This window comes from Phoxinus phoxinus (genome assembly GCF_949152265.1).
Source record: "Phoxinus phoxinus genome assembly, chromosome: 2".
NCBI classification, from domain to species: domain Eukaryota; kingdom Metazoa; phylum Chordata; class Actinopteri; order Cypriniformes; family Leuciscidae; genus Phoxinus; species Phoxinus phoxinus.
The window spans coordinates 15,473,579-15,494,719 of NC_136877.1; the positions used below are offsets into that span (position 1 = coordinate 15,473,579).

General features: G+C 40.4%; 1 protein-coding gene across 1 annotated transcript in view; it reads right to left on the bottom strand.

Moving 5' to 3' along the window:
- The window catches only part of col25a1 (collagen type XXV alpha 1 chain), a 421,615-nt gene that overhangs the window by 158,462 nt on the left and 242,012 nt on the right, over positions 1–21,141 (bottom strand). The gene's annotated exons all lie outside the window — the stretch shown is intronic.

Below are 21,141 nucleotides of genomic sequence, written 5' to 3' on the forward strand. Positions count from 1 at the left end.
AGATAAACAGAATGATAGAATATCATTTTGTACACAATTACAGCTAACGAAAGAAGAGTACCAAAGTAGTTTAAAACACAATAATGATATCCATATCCTCAAAAATTATTGAGGTTGAAAGTAAAATCACTTATCATAAAACAAACTGTTGTGGAGAGTGGTCAGGAAGATGAGAATGTAAATGCCCACTAAAACAATGTTTATCATTTTAAAAGAAAACTAATGTGAATATTTTACAGTTCTGTCATGACAACTCTCTTAGTGTTTAGCACGGCAATGGCTATGACCATGTTGATATGTTTGGTCTTGGCAGAATAGATATTTTAAGCTGCTGCTTATTGCTGCTGCTGCTGTTGCAGAGCACGTATGGGACTTGTCACTGCTAATACATTCACGACACACTGCTATACGAAAGCATAGATAAATTACCCGTAGCAGATCTATACAGGTGGAGGGTTTTTGAAAGTGCGCTGCAACTGCTACTGTAAATGCTGACCAAGTATTTGATAGTTGAGCAGTGAGTTCATTGGCTACTGATACAGCAGGAACCAATCAGCTGTGCCCTATAGAGAATGATGTGATTGCAAGCAGATTGAATTAAGGACCTATCAGCCTGAGCCATCTAGAGTTTCATGACAGAACTTTGAAAAGCCTGCAAATGCATTCAAAGCAAAGCGATGAAGCGTAATTTTAAAGGGACAGTCAACACATTATAAAATTAGGTTATCATTTTTTTCCAGCATCACCGGGGACCTCTCTCAGCCTGGGGCCCTGTATATAGCATACATGAATTACCCCCAATGACAATTAAGATTTAACCATATAAACAAAGTGTACATCATAGAAAATCCCCCTTTATTTAGGTGGCAAAGGTGATGAAAATTCACTCAATTCTTGGACAGACGAGGATGACTGAAGCGAAGAACGAATCCTCAACAGGCAGAACAATGGCTGACAGAGAGACGCAGGATATCCGTGAGAAACTGGACAATGAACTGCAAACAACGATCTGACACTGAACCTGACAAACACAGCACGACATATAGAACTCATAAACGAGACACACCTGCGACCGATCTGATCGCTCGCTGATAGGCAATCAGATCAGAGCAGAACACACAGAATGAACAAGCAAACCCGCGAACCGTGACTGTAATAGACTTACAACTTTTTCTGCATTTGTGTGTGTGTGTGTGTGTGTGTGTGTGTGTGTGTGTGTGAGTGTGTGTGTGTGTGTGTGTTATGTGCATGTGTGCATGTGTGTCTGTGTACATGTGTATAGGGGGACTGGGTGTTGGTATTGATACAGTATAATACAGATATAATACAGATGAACATAAAGCTCGGGTTGCTGAATATTCGATCCCTTTTTTCAAAAGCACTTATTGTTAATGATATACAATTTCATATACGATTATACGATTTCCTATTACTTAATTCTGAAAAAAAAACAGTTTCTAATGATTGGACCAAAAACCTCTGCATGTACTAACCTAGAATACTGTCTAACAATTGATGGCTGCTCTGTCAAGTCGGTTAGGAACCTGGGTGCAGAGAGCTGCACGGGTCCGATTTTGTAAATCCGCACCCGCCCGTACCCGCAGTGCTTAAAACCGCATCCGACCCGTTTTCCGACAGCAGCACTAATTAAAATCCGCAACCCGACCCGCTTAAAATAGAACCGAGACCCGACCTGCACCCGAAATAAAATCAGTTTAGCCAATCACATTATAGACACACTTTTTTCAAAAAATTTATGGACTTGACATTTGCAGTCAAAACTGCATTTTATGAATGAAAATTAAAATGCATTTAATACCAATATATGGAAACATCTATATATCCATCCATACTCCCTTAATAAAGGAAAAATATAAGTCTACACATGCGTTTTATATTTAATATGAGGGAAATACACAATGTACTTAGGTGGGAAATCATTTTTCTTTCGTTAAAATCCCACTCCGACATAAAAATTCTATATAGGGTACTGTAGGCTATTAGGCCTACGTGTGGTAGGCTAGCCATTAAAGAACACATTTAGTTTCACAATTTTATATATATTTATATATTATTTCATCAGTGTTGATTATATGAGAAGTGAAAAGCATAGTAGATTATATGAGAAGTGAAAAGCATAGTAGCCTAAGATCATAAGTTGTGCAATATGTCGGGAGACAGAGTGGGCAGACATTATTGACCACTTCATTACGTTTCTTATTGTATAAAGCCTTTCTTTAAAGTGAATTTCGTTTTGTATTAATTTTATCTTAATTAATCAATGTTTTATAACCAATTGTCTGAATTTAATAAATAAGAAGTAATAGCAGGCATCAGGACACGGAGCGGAGGCAACGGCGCATGAACTGGAAATTAACGAAACTCAGCGTATAAGCTACATGCCTCACAGACCTGAGAAATATATAGAAAGCTTGAAATGTGTACTTTTAAACAAAACAATTCAAAACGAAAGAAAACAGACTGCTCTGTCTCCTGGCTATATTTGACATAGCCTATTCAATAATCATTAGGCTACTTTTGCGGTTTCTTTGTGACATTTTTCATGAACGCGTCATCACCTCTCAATAGTTAATATTGTTATTTGGTGTTCAGATTATACAGGTTTTCAAATGTTATTTAATAAAATATTATTTTTTCCCCTGTGGCTGCATGTGTTTGCATTAATTTCACAAGGCGCCGCATCTCTACTGTGCACGCTTGTCACTTCACTACTGTCAGCAGCAAGTAGCTTCATACTTTTCAGTTTAGGATGCAGGAGCATTGCAAGTCTGTGTAAACGATGAATTTCGAACTTGAAATACAGGCATAGTTTTGTAGATGTGTTCCTAAAAATATGCATTTATTTTTACATTTGCACGTGACTGTTTTGAACCCGTGTTTAGACCCGCGTTTCCCCCGTATCCGACACAGTTGGATATTTTTCACCCGTTTGAGCAAAATTTGTACCCGAACCTATGCAGGACTCTGCCTGGGTTTGCTCTTAGATATCAATCTTTCATTTGAAAGCCACGTTTCTAGCATCTGTAAAACCGCATACTTAAAAATCTTAAATCTTAAAAATCTAAATTACGGCATATGCTTTCTATAAAAAATGCGGAACAATTAGTTCATGCTTTCATGACCTCAAGGCTAGATTATTGTAATGCTCTTATGGGTGGTTGCCCTGCACGCATAATAAACAAACTACAGCTTGTCCAAAACACAGCAGCTCGAGTTCTTACCAGAACCAGGAAGTATGACCATATTAGCCTGGTTCTGTCATCACTGCATTGGCTCCCTATTAAACGTATACATTTTAAAATATTGCTGATTACTTACAAAGCACTTAAAGGATTAGTTCACTTTTAAAATGAAAATTCTGTCATTATATACTCACCCTTAAGTTGTTTCAAACCTGTATGAATTTCTTTCCTCTGCTGAACACAAAGGAAGATATTTAGAAGAATGTCAGTGACCAGACAGTTTCTGGTTCCCATTGACTTCCATAGTATATTTTTTTCCTACTATGGAAGTCAATGGGAACCAGAAACTGTCTGGTTACTGACATTCTTCTAAATATCTTCCTTTGTGTTCAGCAGAGGAAAGAAATTCATACAGGTTTGAAACAACTTAAAGGGGTCATGACATGGTTTTTTTTATTTTATTATTATGTTCCCTTAGGTGCAAATATAGTATTACTATAGTTTTTTTTACAAAAAACTTTTAAAATGTAGTGATTTATGACCTTTTCCCACCCTGTTTCTCATCCTCTGATTCAAACAGTCTGTTTTGGGGGTGTTTCCCCTTTAAGAGTTCAGTGTTAACGCCCACTGTTATGATTGGCTAACGTCAGTGCCAATGCATCAATTATTAACGCCCCCTGCCAGAACCTGTGCGGATTCGGCGCAACTGTTTAGTAGCGGGTGATGCATGCGAAGCGATGGCTCTTGCAATGATAAAACCTTATTATGTTTGAGCCGGAATCAGAGGAAAATGAACGATCACCACAACAACGAAGACTGGATCAGCCCGTGTCCACATGGAAAGTGAAACTATTTTGAATTAATAAAAAAAAATTAACCCGAGACACTTGAAAACGGATTATTGTTACATAATTTTCCTATAGCTTAATTTGCTAACAGTTTAACATTATTTAACTAATTCCAATGAAATGATAGGGTGTACCACGGACAAAAATGCATGCACATATTTGAAGATGCAGCATTGATAAAGGCAACATTTTTAATTTTCTATCACATGTAGGCATACTAGAAAGGCGACATATTTTCAAGATTCTCTTATACAAATGTGTTTATATTAGCCATGGTAAAAAGTAAGTTTGCGTCGTCGTTGTTGAGCCCAGAATATTCGGCACGGACTTATCTTTGAGCAACAGTTTTCTGGCAAAGCCAAGCATCATATTGGGATTTTTTCCTCAAAACAGTCATCCTTCAAATGTATAGAACACTGCCGTGACTGGGACGTCCGCAAAAAATAAAGTGCATTCATTTTTCCCTGACGACTGGATCTTTCAGCGTATTTAAAAAGTAGTTTAAAGTTTTAAATACATTACTTACAGTTTGCGTCGTCGATGTTGAGCCAAGAATAGTCGGCACGGACTTATCTTTGAGCAACAGTTTTCTGGCAAAGTTCAAAACAGTCATCCTTCAAATGTATAGAACACACGCTTAAACTAACACTGCCGTGACTGAGACGTCCGCAAAAAATAAAGTGCATCCATTTTTCCCTGACGTCTGGATCTTTCGCAGCGTATTCAAAGATGTTGTTTGTCCACAGCCAGGAACAGCACATCTGCGGCATCGTAATTTCCCTGTACACAGACCCACTCGCTGTCCGTCGACTGAACACTTGTGAGGCGAGCGGCGCGCGGGCGCGACGATGATACGAAATGAGCGTAGCTGCCTTGCGCTGAAAGCGTAGTTGTCTTGTGCGGGAGGCGGTCATATGCAAACGCTGATACGTCACTTCGTACCGTGACGTCACTTCTTACCATGGATCCAGAACGAGCTGTATTTAGAGCTTGATTAAATAAATGATTCGTTTATAATGGGGAGGACGTCTTAAGCTATGAAACTTGCAGGACGTTTTAATGGTACAAAGACCTCTTATATACCAAAAGATCAAGGCAAATTTGGTTTCTCATGTCATGACCCCTTTAAAGGTCCCATGACATGGGGTTATTATCCATCCATCCATCTTCTTCCGCTTATCCGGGGCCGGGTCGCGGGGGCAGCAGTCTAAGCAGAGATGCCCAGACTTCCCTTTCCCTAGCCACTTCCTCTAGCTCTTCCGGGGGGACACCGAGGCGTTCCCAGGCCAGCCGAGAGACATAGTCTCTCCAGCGTGTCCTAGGTCTTCCCCGGGGTCTCCTCCCGGTGGGACGTGCCTGGAACACCTTCCAGGGAAGGCGTCCAGGAGGCATCCGGAACAGATGCCCGAGCCACCTCAGCTGACCCCTCTCGATGTGGAGGAGCAGCGGCTCTACTCTGAGCTCCTCCCGAGTGACCGAGCTCCTCACCCTATCTATAAGGGATCGCCCAGCCACCCTGCGGAGAAAGCTCATTTCGGCCGCCTGTATCCGGGATCTTGTCCTTTCGGTCATGACCCAAAGCTCATGACCATAGGTGAGAGTAGGAACATAGATTGACCGGTAAATCGAGAGCTGAGCCGCAACCACGACAGACCGGTACATCGACCGCATTACTGCTGAAGCTGCACCGATCCGTCTGTCAATCTCCCGTTCCATCCTTCCCTCACTCGTGAACAAGACCCCAAGATTCTTGAACTCCTCCACTTGAGGCAGGAACTCTCCACCAACCTGAAGTAGGCAAGCCACCTTTTTTATTTTAAAATAGTTAAAATAATAATCGAGATTAACAAATCGTCAGAAGTTTTTAAAGTATTTAGATCTATTCCCATCACATAAAATGTTGCCGTGATGAGCATTGCGCAAGCAGATGAGTCTGTTGTTGATCGCGAGAATGAAGATCTTATCATGGCAACGCAGTTTCTGCATTCTCTCTGCTTTCACCAATGCACACACGATGATGTAAATACAGTAAGAGCTTCATGTGCAGTGTAACGTGCGTCATTGTTAATTTCATAACGAGTTTGGCAAGTGTCCAGATAAACTCGATCGCGCTGTCCATGAGAAAATGAGCTAGGAAGTAACGTTAGGAACGCGTGCGCGCGATTCCTACAAAGATTGTTCTTTGATCGCTTTCTGTATATAATTGATTCACAATTTAATTACGATTATTTTCATCCTACTAAAAGAAACGATGTGAAGTTGATATTTTAGTCACTGGCTTGACTTACTGAGGCATAAACAGCAGTATTGAACGATTTGAGAGAAAGATTACCTGTCTGGTTAACTTGAACAATTACACATCAGAAATTGTTGCTCGGCTCGATCGATTTATTTTCAGACGTTCGTCGAGGCCAGCTCTGTAGTGATCCAAGTTGAGGAAACAGTCGTCGGTGAAATGTAAGTTATGCCGCAGACATGCAAAACTTTGGGGAGTTGTGTCGGCGCATTTCCAGAGGAAATGAAATGAATCCACTGGTTCTTCTGGGGCTTGGATGAAGGAACTAAAAAAAGGCTTCGGTGTTCATTTGTACATCCAATTATTGAGCAATTATTATGCTTCGCTCGCTCAAAAGCCATGATATCTCCGTGGACAAACTAAAATCGCGCGCACGCGTTCCTACTTCCTAGCTCATTTTCTCATGGACTGGAATATTCTTTGGGCGGGCAAAGCAGAGAAAGGGGAGGTAACATTTCCTCCGTATGACGTCATACGGAGGAGATTCAAGATCAGCCCGATTGAGCTTCCACTTTTTCAAAGGCAGAGAAAGATAGCAAAAGCTCGATTTACACCGATTGAAATTTCTAGAAACTTGGGGACCATATACAGGCTAGGGGAACTCATATTAATGTTAAAAAACCTCAAAAAGTGAAAATTTCATGTCATGGGACCTTTAAGGGTGAGTATATGATGACAGAATTTTCATTTTAAAAGTGAACTAATCCTTTAATGGTTTAGCTCCCCAGTACTTGAGCGAGCTCTTAACACATTATAGTCCTTTACGTCTATTGAGATCTTAAAATTCTGGCCAGTTAATAATACCTCGAATATCAAAATCGACTGCTGGCGGTAGATCCTTTTCCTATTTAGCATCTAAACTCTGGAACAGTCTCCCTGTCATTGTCCGGGAAGCAGACACACTCTGACAGTTTAAATCTAGACTAAAAACACATCTCTTTAACCTGGCATACACATAGAAAATGATGCATGTATACATTATACATGTATTTAATTTGACATGCCTATTATTCAAATCAGTTAAATGACTATTAGGCTGCACAAATTAGGTCAGCCTGAACCGGGAACACTTCCTATAACATCGATGTACTCATTGCATCATAAGAAGAATGGCATCTACGGTAATGTTAGTCGTTTTGCTTATTCCAAGGTTTACTGTAATCAGCCGGATCCGGTCCGTATCCAGATCAGATGGAGGACCTGCGCCTAGACTGTGAAAGGAGGCCCATAAGGATGCACTTCCTTCACTTTTTCAGTTCCCTCATCTCGACTCCAACGCAGAAAATGTCACAATAAGACACCCACAGCTCAGTATATTACAGCCACTGTCATGGGACTGTCTGGGCTAATAAAGGACATTACCATTAAAGGAACACTCCGACTTTTTTGGACTTTAGCCTATTCACCTTACCTCAAGAAGCATTATGACAGTATATTTAGATAAATGCTCATTGATGCTGTGTTTCAGGTAAGGTGTGTTTGATTGAGAAAGGTGCGCCTTCAAAAAATGGATCTCACTCACAAAGCTACTGTATATCACCAGAGAGCAGATCATCATTTGGACTACTTTGCTAGTGCTTTTTGACATTTCTGCAATACAATTTTTTGATTACACGGTCTGCCTGGTACATTTCTCTTATAGACTGAACGTGTGTGTGTGTGTGTGTGATTTTTGATTCAATTTAATGTGTAATTTTTGATTCAATTTAATGTAGTTTATTGGCATGATTGTGTTTACATACTATATTTGTACTTTATCAAAACAAATAAGGTCAAGTACTGTAAAAAATATAAATTAGTATACAATGTATACAAGATAACAATTCTGTTTTGGGACTGGGCTAGATAAGGCTCAGGGGTGTGGCTCTGCTTTGGTGTACTTAAGGCTGAAAATCGGTACTAAGAATAAAACATTCAGTCCCAGTCCAGGGCCAGTTGTGGGTTATTAATTGTCTGAGACTCGGCCCTGCTAAGTTGGTGTCTCAGAAAGTCAGTGAATGTGGGGGAAAAGTGGTTAAGTACCACTGTATTTAAAAATAAAAAGCTATGTGCCAAATCCATCTGGCTTGTGGGTGTGATCCATGACATTGTTAAAATTGTCAATAGTATACGCTCCAAAGCGCTGTCTCACCGGCAGTTCAAGGTCGGGTGGAAGAGATGGATGTGCAATATGGTGATGTGTGGTACCACCAGGAGGTTAGATGGCTGAGCCAAGGAAAAATCTGCGTGATGAGGTCAGAGTTTTTCAGGAAAGCAAGTATGGTAATATTCAACTGCCCACAGACAAGAAATGACTTTCTGACCTGGCTTTCCTTGTGGACGTCATAGAGCTGCTCAATGTTTTGAATGTTCAGCTCCAGTGAAAAGACCAGATTATCACCCAGCTTTTTGATCATGTCAGAGCCTTCAAACAAAAACTACTTCTGAGAAGACATCTTTCAGCAGGTAACATTCACAATTGTAATATTCACAAAAAATGTATGTGCAGTTATTTTAAATTATATTTAGTTTGCATTTATATCCAGTGGTATATGCTCTCGCTCTGGTATTTTTTTGTTCATTAAGCTATTTGTGTTTTCTTAAAACATTTGTGTTTTCTTAAAATTTTCTCAAACTTTCTTAAATTATCATGGTTTAATATCCTTCTTTTGTCAGTTATTTATTCTATTTGCCTCCCTGTTTTTACATGCCTGCTTTTCTCTTCTGTCACTCCCAGTCTCACACTGTTCCCCTCTTGTTCTCTCTCACCCCCCATCCAGGGAATTTAGCCAATTTTCCCTGTCTTAGAGAGGCAGGCATAATGAAAGAGGAGGTCCCAGAGTATGATGCTGTTTTCACCAACCTTATCCAAGAGTTTGACAGCCGCTTTGAGGACACAGTGCTACTGACTGAGTTGTTTGCTCAACCCTTCACCATCAGTGTGGACACAGTCAGTGACGATCTTCAGATGGAATTTATTGAGCTTCAGTGTGATTCAGAACTGAAACACAAGTTTAGGTCCCTTTCCTTGACAGGCTTCTTCAAATGTGTCCCAGCAAATAGGTATTAAAGGTGTGCAAACATGCACCAGTGATGTTGTCTCTGTTTGGCAGTACCTACCTCTGTGAGCAGACTTTCAGTCTGATGAACTTGAACAAGTATAAACTGAGAAGCAAACCAACTAACTCTCACCTACATAATATCCTGACTTTGTCCGTAAGTCAGCTGCAGCCTAATTTGGAAAATCTTTTAAAAAATAAGGACCAGCTTCATGTCTCTCATTAGAATTCACTGAAATTGCAAGCATATGACAGAATTTTAGCTTGAAAAGCTGTATTGGGCTATGAACTGCATTGTACTGTAAATAAGGTTGTTTCAAAGTTTCCAATGTAATATAAGTTAATTGAATTTAACTATAAAACATGTAAAATAAAACGGCATTAGTTAAACCGAATACAAAGTGGTGTTTTTCTATTTATTTAGTTTTAACTATAAAACAAATGAGGGGAACCCATGGCAATTTTAAGATTGGTAATGCAGCGTTTACCAATATCTGTACTGGTATTTGTCGAGATCAGGAGGGATACATGCTTCAATGTGGGACAAAACCAGTCTCTCAAAGCATTTCATAATCACCGGGGTGAGAGCAATTGGCCGGTAATCATTCATGCTGGTAATGGCTTTGGAGGTTTTGGCAATGGGGATTATAGTGGCAGTTTTCAGACATGGGGGACAGTGGCTTGCTGTAATGATAGGTTGAAGATGTGTGTGAATACTGCAGTGAGCTGATCAACACATGCATTCAGTACTCGTCCTGAAACACCATCTGGCCCATTGCTTTATTGCAGTTGATGTTGGATAATGCTCTCTTTAACGGAAAGTGAGTGGCTGGTCGCTCTCTGAAAAACTGGTGTCTGCGTCTGGCATCCTGTTGAAGCTGGAGCTGTTCTCAAAGCGGGGGAGGAATGTGTTTAGCTGATCAGGGAGGGAGGGGTCAGTGGCAGTGGGATGACTGTTGCTCTGCTTATAGTTAGTGATGTTCCTTACAACTTGCCACATGGCGTGTGGGTTATATTCATTGAAGTTATCCTCAAAGCATTGCTTGTACTCATGCTTTGCTGATATGATACCTCTGTGTAGGTTGGCCCTAGCCCTCCCATACTCCTCCCTGTCTCGTGATCTCAGCACTGTGTCCCGGACTCTTAGCAGCTCCCACATTGTTGTTGAACACAAAACCCAAAGGCCAAACCTTGATCTGTTTTTTCGAGGTTACAATGTCTGTGCAGAAATTAACATAAGACAGGACTGTGGGGGTATAGAGATTTATGTCTAACAGTTCAAAAAACTCCCACCTGGTATCCTCAAAACAGTCCTGCTGGGCTGAAGAAACCTTCTCAGTCCAGATCTGTACTGTCTTGATCTGTGGTTTTGTTCTGCCAATGGGAGTTTTAGGCTGAGGTCAGGTGCAAGGACAGGTGGTTCAACTGTCAGTTGAGAGGTGAGCAGTAAGTTTTATAAGCCCCAGGAACAATTTGTGTAGACCTGTTCCAGTCTTTTATTTTTCCTTGTTTTAATGTCCAAATTTTGTGGGCAGAACAGTCTTTAGACACCCGTGATCAAAGTTACCTGCCACAATGAAAATGCTTTCTGGGTTTTTGTTTTTCTGCTTACAGATGGCATTGTGTAGCTTTGCCATGGCTAGCTTAACATTAGCTCGGGCATAGACGTACTGTAAACGGCAGTGATTCCCTGGGCAGGTAAAACGGTCTGCATTTAAGCGTTAAACATTTTACATCGTCCAACGAGGGAGCTGGCGTTAGCAAGGAAGATGCTGGGAACAGCAGGTTTGTGCGGGGCAAATCAAAGCCTCGTTCTGATACCTGTTTTCTTACCCCGCTACTGCTTCCTCTTACATCTCCGCCTGCATCTCCCCTCGGTGGGTCTGTTGTTCTTTGTGCATACCGCTGAGCGCATAATCTCTAACCGGATGGAGCCAGTGTCACTGGGTGCACGTCCCAAACACCAGTCCCTCAGACGCAAGATTTCTGTCCGTGTTTAAGTTTTAACGTTACTATTACTAACGCTACTAAAGCTGCTATGGAGAGAGCTCCGGGTTGCCGCAACTAAACGCGTTGCCATATTAAAAGCTAGTGGGCTATGATATGTGTGCCTGGACATGCTTTTTTGAATGGCTTAACGCTAGTAGATTATGCTATGTGTTCTTGGGTCTGCTTTCCCAAATGGTTTAAAGCTAGTGGACTATGCTATATGTACCTGAGCCAATATGGCTCAAACGTACCTAATTAGAACACACACTATGTGTGGCTTTAACAAATGATATCACATTGGAGGCTGATGGAGATGAGAAAAGAAACCCCCATCAACTACCTAAGCAAATAGTATGATCATTTAGTGTCATTTGATAATTGTCTTTGTCAAAACCCTCTATCCACCTCTTTGTATGTGGAAGTCGTTTGGCACAAAAAAATGAATAACTGAGGTTGGGCAAAATATGGTGAGCCCCGGGTTGAATGTGTATATCTGCGCAAAGCCTATTTCAGTTAAACGTTTTCTCATGTCCGTGATGCTTAGTCGCTGTATTCTCACAGCAACTAAATAAATGGCCTGCTGCTGGTAAACATGCTGCTTGCATAAACATGATAATATAATCGCTGCTGCTTATAAGGTTTGCTGCTTAATTGCTGCTTATTCGGTACTCACCGATACCGAAAACTGATACCTGTATTTTCACTGCATTTCTAATTTTTAAATGTATTAGAAGATAAACCAAAAGAATATAAATCATATTAGTTGGCTTAATTTGTTCATCAAATATATATTTCCTTCAGTTATTTCCGTGCTTAATTAAAGGTTGTGTAGGTAAGAATTGTCTAAAGAACTTTTTTTCAAATTGGCTTAAACTGTCTTTATATACCAATACATAATTAAAATGTAAGTACTTTGAAAAAGAGAGTATAAAAATTGAGTGACTATTGTGTATTTAATCTTCAAAAAACACAGCTCATTAATTCCATTCGGGACGAAACAAGTGTTTGGCTTGCGCGACTGTCACTCTCCGTCGCCATGACTACCGCGCTATTATTGGCTCTGCCCACATGCGCGCAGTCGCGCACCCGTTTTTAGGTGGGAGTGAATGGAATTAATGAGCTGTGTTTATTGCAGATTAAATACACTAGAGTCACTCAGTTTTTTATACTCTCTATTTGCATTTTAATTATGTATTGGTATATAAAGACAGTTTAAACAAATTTGAATAAAAGTTTTTTTAGACAATTCTGACCTACCCTACCTTTAAGCCTGCTAAAATGCATTTTATGAGCTTCTGTTACTTTCACTGTTCATTCTATTGCTCTATCATATTTTATCTTTCATTTAATAGCACATAAAATATATAGAGCAGCTCCAGAAGTCAGTGGTACAAATGTTTAGACACCAGTGAAATATCAATTCGTTATTCCAATTTTGATCCTACAAAATCTACCAGCCTAATTAATGTAAATTAAAAACATTATTAAAGACAAGTAAGCAGTCAGTAATACAATAAGAACAAATAATCAAATTGAACATATACAGCACAAAAAATACAAAAGAACAAAGAAAGGCTACAAGTGAAATAAACAGTGTTTTCAGAGTTTTTCTGGTAGATCTAACAGGTACAGAAATTTGAATAAAGTAATCAAATAAAGCGCTATATAAATGTAATGAATGAATGAATTAATCAAATGTGAAAAAAACATTGCATATTCTTTACTGTATAAATTCAATATAGATATTTTTGTAAAGTTGAAAAGGGTAGTAGCCTTTTAGTCAAGAGCAGTGAGTAATTTATTTGTCCATTGTTTGATTAACATTAAAACACAGCAGCAGGTTTATTAGATTGCTGCCCCTTTAAGACCGAATGCACAGACCCTATTTGAATATAGTATACTGTCTACGTTCACTTGAGATATAACCGACTTTGTTTACTGGGATACTCACCAGAACGGGCGTTTATACATAACGTTGTGTGAATTCGTCCGTACAAGCGAAAGACAATTCAATTCGGTATTCGCGCGCTGTCTATCAAGATGTTGGGTTTCGGAGCGGTCGCTTTGGAGGTTTTGTTCATGGAACTTCTTGACCTACAAACGTTTAAACTACTCTAAAATACACACACATACTGTACATGCATAAAGTTTACCAAGGGAAAGAGTGCTGAAGCAGAATATAGGAAAGCAAAAAGTTATAGCATTGTTTGAAATTCAGCAGATCAACAGCCTTGAGCAAACCATCAGTTTAGTTTTAACATGCCCTTCTTAAAAAGGGGTAAGGACACTTAATGTATCAAATAATGATACTAAGTTTGATACTTGCATGTCTCGCCCATTTTAATTAAACTGTCCTGATGCAATTTGTTGAGGCTCCAGTTGACCTTTGCTGATGTTGTCTTGATGAGAGAGAACCAGTGTGAGTCAGAGGATCTTTGGTGAATGGAAAGACAAGGCCACAGCCTGGCACAAGCTTGGGGGTCCTTGGGGGACTTCTAGTTCAGCATCATCTTCACATCAGGACTTCTCAGGAAGGACCAAGAGAGTAAGAGAGGGGCTGATCTTGTGATCAGTGATTTTTAAAGCGTGAACAAGTAAGAGCCACAACTCTCTGGAAATTCCTTTTGGGGTCGTAAAACTTTTATCAGTCTTAATGGCCCTCGTTTATCAATCTTGCGTCGAAACGGGCGTATATGTTGGCGTAAGATTATGCTTACACTCCTCTCACCGCCTGATTTATGAAGCTGTGCGTACCTTTGAAATTCAGGTGTACGCAATACCTGCCTCTTGATAAATGCCGCGGCTGAAAACGATCATCATTAGATTAAAACGCCCCTATATATTCACGTCTCCGCCTCCCCCACGCCCTCATTTTACGCCATGGACACACGGAAGACGGCAAAGAGTAGAAACTTCTCCGGTGGAAACCCAGTTTAAATTGCTGGTTGGTTGAGCAAATTACCTATCATAATGCATTATTTTACAGCACGAGTTTTGAAACTATTAGCGAATTTCGCATGACGTCACATGTAATGGGGTTTACAATAGTGATGATGATGTGAATAATTGCATGACAATTTGTAATATTCTTCTTATTAGTATTATGATTTTTATGATTTATGATTATTACAGTTTTTCTCGATTGCTTATGCTGCCTTCACGTGCTGTGGAAAAGATGATATTTTCCACTTGTGAACTGGTATTTACCAGTGTGTTGTGTTCAAGTGCTTTTATGATATTTTCCACTTGTGAACTGGTATTAACATCTGCTCTGGGTAGGTAACACCAAACATAACTTTATTTTTAAAACTGACACTGAGTGTTAACGCATTATATTACAATTGTTAATGACACAACATTGTATAGGCTACAAAAACAATCCGCTAACAGTAGCAAAAAACGTTTAGTTGTGTACAATGCTTACCATTCACAACGCTTGCGTCGCTCTCCGCCATGTTGAAAAGGTCAAAGGTTATCTCATCTCGGCAACTCGTGCATCAAAATATTCTACGAGTTGCCCAGTGGAAAATACCACATGAGAGGGTGTTCATGTGCATTTTCCACGTCGGCTTTTGGTATTTACCATAATTACCATAGCACGTGAAGGCACCATTAAACACTATAACCAGGCTTTTGAACTAAAATTTCACAACCATAATGCCATTTATCAAAAAGCACACCCATTTCACTAAACTATAAACACAAATCCCTTCATTTCTCATTGCCTACACCATGTGGTCATTTAGAAAGCACTAATATTCAGTATTGTTCACTCAAGTCAGCACAGCTTTAGCTCAGTTAGCACACAATTGTCCAGGTGAAAACACTAAGACTCAAAATGTAACACACATCAATCAGATCCTTCAATAGATAGATAAAAGGGCCGAATCAGTTTATTGAGTTTTGGAACAATAGATCCAGAAAGACATGAATAAAGAAGTCAGGGAGGGATAGGAGGAGGAGGAAAGGTAAGGGGAAGGGCAAGAAGACAAGTGGTCTCGGATGAAATTCAAGCCACTTTAGTTGACCATGTCCTTGTCCATGGTATGACCATGATGGAGGCTGGGCTATGATAAGGCAGAATTTGAGACACTTCACCGTCACCTCCATCATCAGAAGCTTCAGGGAGGTGTGCTGGCATACAAAATTCTATCACTGAATAACAGGCAAACATTTCCCATTGTCTCTGATTAGGTTTATTTTCTAGCAAGAAAAGGCTAGTAGTCGTACAGTCACACAGAGTGGCTGCAGAGTGTGACAGTGAAGGTAGAACATCCTTCCTCCTTTATAGTCTTGACTCCCAGACTGCTATCTTTCTAGGCCAATGATGTTTTTTCAATCATACGTGGAACATTCTTAGACTTGTTCATCATATTTTATCCTTTAGTGGAGGCCCTCCTGTGACATACAACACTCTTTACCATTCCAATACAATTTCATATTTGAATAAGGTTTGTGTGTGCTCTATTACTGTCATATGATGGTCACACATATATCTTACGTAAGTAAATATATATAATAAAAAAACAAATTAGAGAGAGTAAAAAAAAAAAAAAAAAAGTACTTTTACAAGAGTACATGAATGAATAAAAATATGCCAATGTATCCATCCATCCATCCATGTGTCTTTTGTGTTCATGTGAAAAGGTTTGTGAGGGGGGGGGAACCACAAGCAACATAACTTACCAGTTTTGAAAATGTTGTTTTGAATTTATTACACCAGTGTGTAAGACTATGTTGTAGTGTGTGTGATTTTGATGGCATGTGTGTCCAGTCTGAGGGCAAAGTTTGTTTTTTTCAGAAAGAGTGAATGGTTTTGAGTGTAGAGCTTCATTTTGACCTGAAAATAGGATGTTTGGGGAATTGGGTGAGACGTTATGGATTTGTGTTTGTTTTGAGAATATGAGGCATAGTTGCAAGTAGAGCCCTGCACGGGCTTCAAATCTAGGCCCTAGCCCGGCCCTGGCCCGAGACGCTCAGGCCCTAGCCCGGCCCGTGTCCGACAGCTCATCATAATTATCAGCCCGAGTCCGACCCAAGCCCGTTTTTTTTATTTTTTTTTATTTTTTTATATATAGACAGCTGTAGCCTGGCCTAGGGCAAACTAGCTATTTGCAGCCATTAAAATAGGTCCGTTTTGTTAGTTATGTTTCTTTTCATTTCTTTATTAAGTTAATTTAGACAAATGTTCAGTTTCTTTTTGTTTTTTTATTGACGACCAAGCAGCCGACAGCGAGTTAAACATGTTTGATCCATTTAGGCTCTCAAATAAACACTTTACTTGGCTACAATAAAATCCATAAAACACCTTAAGCATATCACACATACAGTTATAGTTTAAACGTTTATTATCATTTTTTAAAAGCTGAGGCGCTCTGCTCACAGTCGCAACAGCGCTCGCAAACGAAATGAGCTATAGCCTACAATCTAAACAAATCAAATAAATGGCATTAAATTAAAAACAAACATGCAGATTATCTTACCTCAAAAATCAAGTCTTCACTACAGAACATGGCCATTCTTATTTCCAATAGTTTCCAACAGACTGATGAAAATAAAGTCGTTTTCAAACGAAAACCAACAAGACAGCCCCCTAACATGGCTAAGAACAGTTTCTTACAGAGCATCGTGATGAAAAATCACATCATCCACAGTGGAATTAATCCAGTCATACTTTTTTCTTGAACTATTCCAGCTGCGCTGAAGTCACGCTCGCTATACTTCTGCTGCTGGCGGGGACACTATAAACAGCGAGCCGGTCGCGCAAATCTTGGGTCGTGCCGCCGGGAAACCTGTGTGCGTGCGTGTGTGTGTGTGTGTGTGTGTGCGCGCGCGCGCGCGCGCGAGCAGACTGTCATGTGTCAGTCATATGTCCGTGTGATAGGTTTAAAACGTCTTTCTATGTTTGTTTTTCCATCGTCAACTTCTCATATTTAATTTTAATACATGTCTGAAATAGGCTGTAAAAAGAAGGATAAGCCTAAAACAGGCCCGAGGCCCGGCCCGCGTGTGAACTATGACGTGAAAATTGGCCCGAAGCCCGGCCCTAGGGGCGTAAATAAGTCGGGGCCCGTCGGGCTCGGGCTGAAATGCAGGGCTCTAGTTGCAAGAAATGTGTTTAAGCAATCGAGAAAAACTGTAATGACGCTTATTGTTATTTAGAAGAAGAATGTCTTTGTTATTATTATTATTTGTATTATTATTATTATTATTTAAAAGAAGAAGAATGTCATTTTAATTATTTTGTCAGTCTGAATTATTTTTTGGTCATTGAAAGCCTTTCATTACTGAACCCAGTCCGTGCGCACCTGCCGGACTTAACTCACAAAAATAAACACTGAAGTTTATCATTTCTATGTTGTTGTTGTTTTTTTACAGTGGGTCATAATATATCATATCTTTAGTTTGTCAGTGCGTTTTGTGGTGTTAGGAATACTTTTTCTGCGCATTTCAGCACTAACTCAAAACGTGCGTACATGTACACCACCTCCTGAGCTGGCGTAGGATTTGAGCGTGCCGTACGCCAACGTCCATATTGATAAATCGCAAAGTCACCGTGGTTTTGGGTGTACGCTGGAAATTTGGTGTACGCACTTTTCATAAATGAGGGCCACTGTGTCCTGTAAAAGGACACCGGGTTCTGCCAGTGTGTTTGTGATGTTAGTTTTGGGGGAAGTGTCATTTTGGGAGAGTGAGCTTTGTTGGGAGAGTGAGTGCTGGATTATTCATTAAATATAATGAATAGTTAGTGTGTGTCTGATTGGTCCAGACGCTACAGGGATGCGCTCGACCAGCTAGCGCGTCTGTGCAGCTGCTCGCTCAATCCACTGAGCGTTTTTCTCCTATCAGCTCGCGCACCACAGCTATATAGGCGTTACTATATTTTGTTTAATATTCCACTAATAAGATACATTTATTCATAGACAGTCTTTTTTTTTAATTCCCATTATATCCTCTGTTGTCAGTGTTTCTTTGTCTGGACACAAACACTGTTTACACGCTGCCTGGTAATGGTTGTTGTTGGTATCGGAGCATTTTTACGAGTACGAGTACATGAGCTCGTTATCGGGCCTGATACCGATACTGGTATCATTGCGTCCCTAATTTCCGATGTAATAAAAATAAAAAATAAATAACACTGTATAGTAATAGGTTATTGTATGAGAAATGTATTAAATTATGAACACATTGTGGCAACTTATAATGTAATCACAGTTCATAAGGTAATGCAAATAATGTAAAACAGTGTTTACAGTGTAAAAATCATCTTTCAATATAATACATTTGAGCACAAAACATGATGGGCAATATTTTAACTATCTTAAACGCAAGTATCAAACACATAACGCAAGTACCTTTATGGGCGGATCTCAAATCTAAAATGGGTTGGTCTAATGTAGCTACATTACTCATGGTAAATGGACTGCATTTATATAGCGCTTTCACAGACCAAATGGCCACCAAAGCGCTTTACACATTGCCTCACATTCACCCATTCACACACCGACGGCGGTGTCAGCCATGCAAGGCGCCATCCAGCTCGCCGGGAGCAGCTGGGGTTAGGTGTCTTGCTCATGGACACCTCGACACTTGGTCAAGTGGAACCAGGGATTGAACCACCAACCTTTCAGTTTGTAGACAACCTACATGAACCACTGAGCCACTGCCGCCCCTAGGTGTGGTTTGAGCGTAACGTGCAATAAACCTATCAGAGCGTCATCTCACATTCCCTTTAAGAGCAGGCGCGCTTGTTCCATGGTGGATTGCTATTATAACGCCGGATTTGCCATCTTCATATGTGAAAAATCTAATATTATCACATGGAATAAATGTTGATGGCGTTGAAATTCTGCAGCAAAGCGATGACATCTCAGATCCTTATCTAGTCTCGTGTAAACTTCATTTAGCCAAAGTTGAAAAGCCGATTCCGTGTTACAAATATGTTAGACCTATCACTTCTGCCACTAAAGATTACTTTATTAATAATCTTCCTGATCAGTTACATCATTTCATCATCGGCAAGATTTTTTTTGATCATATTCACTGAAACCGAAGCTATGCTCCGACAGAACAGCATAAATCAGCCAGTTTTAGAAAAAAAACGCGCTTCTACCTCCACCTGGAGCCTGTTATTTGTTTTGCAAAAATCCACCGCTCCCGATTCTTCTGGTCCAGTCAGCACAGGGGGGGTGTGAGATATGACTGTCAATCACAGTTCGTGCACATGCCACAGATCCCCCTCCCCCTCGCGCACGTTACAATATCACATGCACACGCCTGAAGTTCGCAGGTGTGTTGGATTGTGCGAAGCGTGATGGCGGAGAGAAAATCTACTAACAAGCTTCCAATTCCTCGGTTAACAACCAGAGCTAGGAGGTCCAAAACAATCAAGGAAAATAAAACATGGTAAGTACTCCATGGTGTTGATCGATGCTGAAGAGACGGGCGCGCGTTCACAGAAAATCGGGTACACACGCACTGACGAGCACAAACTCGATGGGAGGGTGCTCTGTGGTAGTGGGGCAGGGGCATGAGAGTTGTAAACATTCAAAACTTTGGCTAAGTCCACTCAATCTGCCAGACCTGCCGACTGCAGCTTTAAAGAAAATAGTCCAACGCCATGGTACAATGAGCACACTCAGGAGAAAACAAAACTAGGGGTATTTCGTGGAAATACAGAGAGGCTTTAAAAGCTGCTAGATCTGCTTATTTTTCAACCCTATTAGAATAAAATAAACAACACCATAGGTATTTATTTGAAAAAGTGGCTGAGCTAACGAAAAATAAAGCTTCAAACCCAGAGGTTTCCAAGCAGCACAGCAGTAATGACTTTATGAGCTTCTTTACTTACAAGATTGATAATATTAGGGAGAAAATTATAACTATGCAACCGTCTACTACAGTATTGCATCAGACAGTGCATTGTAGTCTCCCTGATTTACATGAGTCGGTTCCGGCTGAAGTAGAGCCCGTGCAGCAGGGCAGATGGGTGACAGTGAGGGATCGCTCTAGTCGCGGATCAAAAAAGCACTATTCCGTTCCGATAACAAATCGATTTGCCCCCGCTCAGTGAAACACCCACTGAGAATTATTCTGATTGTGCCCTGGTAATTGGTGATTTGATCACACGGAACATGAAAATAGAGACACCAGCCACCATAGTCACATGTTTGCCGGGAGCCAGAGCGCCTGACATCAAAGCAAATTTAAAAGTGCTGGCTAATGCTAAACGTAAATTCTCTAAGATTATTATTCACATCGGCACTAATGATGTTCGACTCCGCCAGTTGGAGATCACCAAAATTAATATTAAAGAGGTGTGTGAACTTGCAAGTACGATGTCAAGCACTGTAATTTGCTCTGGCCCCCTTCCTGTTCGCAGGAGTGATGAGATAGTTAGTAGATTGTGTTCACTCAATGGCTGGCTGTCTGGGTGGTGTCCGCGAAATAATATAGAATTCATAGACAATTGGAAAAGTTTTTGGGGCAAACCTGACCTGTTGAAAAGAGATGGTATTCATCCCTCCTGGGATGGTGCTGCTATTCTCTCTAGTAATTTGGCTCATAGTCTTAGAGATAAAACATGACAATCTGTGGCTCAGGTCAGGAAGCAGACAGACTGGCTTGACCGACCGTCTGCTAGCGGCCTCACGTCACCAAGGTCAAATAAATCCCATCACATAGAGCCTCTTTCACCTAGATATCATCATATAGAGACTGTGTCTGTTCCCCGAACTTGGAAATCCAAAAAACTTTCAAACCCATCT